The following is a 4,932-nucleotide window of genomic DNA, read 5'->3' on the forward strand; positions in this document are numbered from 1 at the left end:
GTTCCCACATATGCTGTGAACTTGTTGGCTGCTTTTCCTTCACTCTGCCGTCCGACTTATCCCAAACCATCTCAATTGGGTTGAGGTCGGGGGATTGTGGAGGACAGGTCATCTGATGCAGCACTCCATCACTCTCCGTCTTGGTAAAATAGCCTCCGCTGGTGTGTTGGGTCATTGTCCTGTTGAAAAACAAATGATAGTCCCACTAAGCCCAAACCAGATGGGATGGCGTATCGCTGCAGAATGCTGTGGTAGCCATGCTGGTTAAGTGTGCTTTGAATTCTAAATCAATCACAGCCAGTGCCACCAGCAAAGCACCCCCACACCATCACACCACCTCCTCCATGCTTTACGGTGGGAACTACACATGTGGAGATCATCCGTTCACCCACACCGCGTCTCACATAGACACAGCGGTTGGAACCAAAAATCTCAAATTTGGACTCCAGACCAAAGTACAAATGTCCATTGCTCGTGTTTCTTTGCCCAAGCAGGTCTCTTCTTATTATTGGTGTCCTTTAGTAGTGGTTTCTTTGCAGCAATTCGACAATTAAGGCCTGATTCACACAGTCCCCTCTGAACAGTTGATGTTGAGATGTGTCTGTGACTTGAACTCTGTGAAGCATTTATTTGGGCTGCAATTTCTGAGGCTGGTAACTCTAATGAACTTATCCTCTGCAGCAGAGGTGTCTCTGGGTCTTCCATACCTGAGTGCCAGTTTCATCATAGCGCTTGATGGTTTTTGCGACTGCAAAGTTCTTGAAATGTTCCGTACTGACTGACCTTCATGTCTTAAAGTAATGATGGACTGTCGTTTCTCTTTGCTTATTTGAGCTGTTCTTGCCATAATATGGACATGGTCTTTTACCAAATAGGGCTTTCTTCTGTATACCCCCCTACCTTGTCACAACACAACTGATTGGCTCAAATGCATTAAGAAGGACAGAAATTCCACAAATTAACTTTTAAGAAGGCACACCTGTTAATTAAAATGCATTCCAGGTGACTACCTCATGAAGCTGGTTGAGAGAATGCCAAGAGTGTGCAAAGCTGTCATCAAGGCAAAGGGTGGCTATTTGAAAATATATTTTGATTTGTTTAACACTTTTTTGGTTACTACATGATTCCATATGTGTTTGTTCATAGTTTTGATGCCTTCACTATTATTCTATAATGTAGAAAATAGTAAAAATAAAGAAAAACCCTTGAATGAGTAGGTGTGTCCAAACTTTTGACTGGTAGTGTAGGAGCCAGGCGCACCGGTTTGAGTGTGTCAGGAACTGCAATGCTGCTGGGTTTTTCACGCTCAACAGTTTCCCGTGTGTATCAAGAATGGTCCACCACCCAAAGGACATCCAGCCAACTTGACACAACTATGGGAACCATTGGAGTCAACATGGGCCAGCATCCCTGTGGAACGCTTTCAACACCTTGTATTTATTTGTGATATTGTGATATTGTGATACTGATGACGATGATAATGCTATTTGAAAAGACGCCTGAAATTTCAGCCTGTTGTGGTGGGATGGAATTTTGGCCTGCCTGGTGACATCACCAGGTGGTAAATTGCTTAATAGACCAATAAGAAAGAGTTCCAAATCTCTCTGCCAATAACAGCTAGTTTTCGGTTTTCCCCTCCCTACTCAGACCACTCCCAGACAGTCCTAGCAAAATTCTTGCTTGAGAAATTGTTCTTTGCTAAGAAGCTATTTGTTTCTTTTGACCATTTTAATTTGAAAACAATCACAGTAAAGTACATATATGTTTTACCCAGAAATGATTTAATATTGAGATAAAAGCAGCTGCATTGGATCTTTAATCTTCCTCCTCAAATGTAAGGGGAAGATGGCAATCTTTGCTAGAGGGAGGGAATCTGATTTTATTGGTCCTGTGGTGTCGAGACAACGATGCTGATATGCTGTGATGACAAGAAATCCGCTGACACTGTCCTTGATTATAATGGTTTATTACATCAAAGATTACAGTATCAATTTACAGACTCCTGCAGAAATCTGGAGAACAACTGACCCAATCTCTAATATGTTATTCTCTCCGTCCTTTGTTCAAAACATGGTATTTATATCCTATGTAACATAAGATGGGTGGTTTTCGATAGACCAATCCCTAACCTCCCCATATCTCCAAATGTCCTCTATTCCAAGAAGCCTATGTAGTAATGCTTTCCAGATGTTTCAGCAAAGCAGAGTAAAGTTCATCTATTACACCATTTGCAAACGTCAGCAAAATCATAAACTGTTTAGATACTACAGTCCTCATCTCGCGGCTCAGACATTTCATTCAGGATAAATGGAGTTAACCCTAAGTTAGCCTGCGCCTGCGCCGGTTGGTTCTGAAGGATTCGTTGCCATAGAAATTGACCTGACTGAAAGGAGAGACAAATTCGTATGACTGGTTATCCCGAGTTACCTCGCTAACCCCTCAAACCTGATTCGTAGGATACTCCTCTGGCTTCTAGGTAAAAGGATACTCTGTCTACCTTTAGGAAAAACACAGCAATAACTGAAATCATCCAGAGACGTGAACCCTGTCATCATGTCCTGGTTACTGGGTAAAGGATACTGTTTACCTTTACAGGAAAAACACCATAACAAATCATTGTCTAAAAGGCTACTGGCTACCTTGATAGCAACAACACAGTGACATGACTAGACAAAAACAAAAAATGCTTTACACACTGTGTTATGAGGCATAGACTGCTGTAGGCTATACACCAGTGGCGGTCGGTACCGTTTAAGATGAGGGAGGATATTTCTTTTTTTAGCATGGCCTTATTTCTATTACAGCATATTGGATGACTGTCATTCATATTCCATTCACCCAGCTAAATGTAACAGCAATAGGTTTAGGCTACTACATGATACTACATTTTCCCTATACCATTCATGAGGTTGCTATAACCTAGCCTATGAATAACAGTTTAAAACATACAGTAGGTGCAAAAGTCGAGAGAAATTAGAGTAATCAAGGTGACGGACAGTGACACATTCAATACCGCCTTGCACACTCTTGCGTGCATCTAGCTGAAAAAAATGTACGCACTAACTGTAAGTCGCTCTGGATAAGAGCGTCTGCTAAATGACTAAAATGTAAAAATGTAAATGTAATTAGTCCAGCAGTTGCAAATGAGAGTTTCTATTGGACAAATTCAGGTATGTTTATCCCCGTTTCATTCCGTTTGCTTTCGTTTTAAGAAACGTTTTTCAACAGAATCGGCAGAATGAATACACCCCCGATCACACTCAAACACAGAACTAGCAGCCACGTATAAATCGCATGGTCCCTTTGCTCGTTGTATTTCCTTATCGCATCTACGCTCTCTACTCCACTTACCTTTTCCCTTCGCTTGTGGACTTGAGTGAACAATACAACAGCTGCCTGTGACCAGGCAACAAAAAATACTTTCCAAGCCAAACTTTCATACCATAACCGCTAACGGCTAACCGTTACGCACAGCCTACATTGTTTTCGCCATATTAAACGTCTTAGTCAACATAGCTACTAGAACTAACGCATTAGTAAACCCGCTACAATCATGCAGTACAGTGTACAGTCAGTAAGCAGTTTAGCAGTTACACCGGTGGGCCCCGGTGGCAATAAATTCATAAAACCAAAAGCTTACCTTGACTTGGAAGAGTTCCAGTGTTGGATAGCCATAGCCAGCTAGCTAACATAGCATCCCTCTCTGTTTGAACCGGGTGTTTGAGTAGGCTAAACTAGCTAGCTTCATTTGCTAGCTAAGTAAGTGAAAGTAAAAAAATATATATACAGTACTATGAAATATAGCTAGTTCTCTCTCTCGCTCATGTTTCCTTAATTTTTGGAAGAAATTAATTTGTTAAAAACTGTTCAAGTATTGTCTTTCTCTCTCTTTGAGTCAACTACTCACCACATTTTATGCGCCGCTAGCTAGCTGTAGCTTATGCTTTCAGTACTAGATTCATTTCCTGATCCTTTGATTGGGTGGACAACATGTCAGTTCATGCTGCAAGAGCTCTGATAGGTTGGAGGACGTCCTCCGGAAGTTGTCATAATTGCTGTGGAAGGAACAGGGTGAGAACCATGAGCCTCCTAGGTTATGTATTGAAGTCAATGTACCAAGAGGAGGACATAATCTAGCAGTCCTCTCTGGCTACACAATGGTGCTACCCTACAGAGTGCTGCTGAGGCTACTGCAGACCTTCATTGTGTTTTAATCAATTATTTGGTGATGTCTTTAGCATAGTTTTATCTAAAAATGATAACTTTTTTTTATGTTTCACTATTTTTATGAAATTCACAGAGGAAGATGATCCTCCCCCTTCCTCCTCTGAGGAGCCTCCACTTCTCTACACTATAGACTACTGTAGGCTATATAATATAGGTCAAAGACATGCATTTAGGCGATAGGGAATAGTTCGATAAAACTTGTTGATTAGGAAAACGTTCACTAATGTTATGAGACTCCATGTGCGGAGTCGTGATATACTCATGTCCTGACTGAACCGCAGTGACTCATCCCCCTGTTATAAGTGTTTTAGCTTCTAGTCTTACATTTTCTTTCAATCTTGAGCGGGTGGACACACCAGCTATCTGACCATCTAACGTAACTGATATCTGATGGGACAGCGCGTGACATATCCACTGGGAGTCCAAAGTGTACTTCATGTGTTGTACTTCTTTCAATCATCAGTCTCCTGTTTCCTCTGCAAGTTGATATCTGCCTGCCTGAAAGCACCTGGTTCATCTTCGGATACGGTGAGTTTTCTTAGAACGTGTCTACGTGACATAATGGGTGATCTCTAACAAACAGATAAAGAACCAACCAACTAACCAATGGATATGCATGCATGAACAAAGAATTGGTGATGAATTTATTACTTTCAAAGATGAGGCTTCTACGGGTTAATGTTTAATGGGAATCTCACAGGACAC

This window comes from Coregonus clupeaformis, chromosome 30 (genome assembly GCF_020615455.1).
Source record: "Coregonus clupeaformis isolate EN_2021a chromosome 30, ASM2061545v1, whole genome shotgun sequence".
In the NCBI taxonomy this organism is placed as follows: domain Eukaryota; kingdom Metazoa; phylum Chordata; class Actinopteri; order Salmoniformes; family Salmonidae; genus Coregonus; species Coregonus clupeaformis.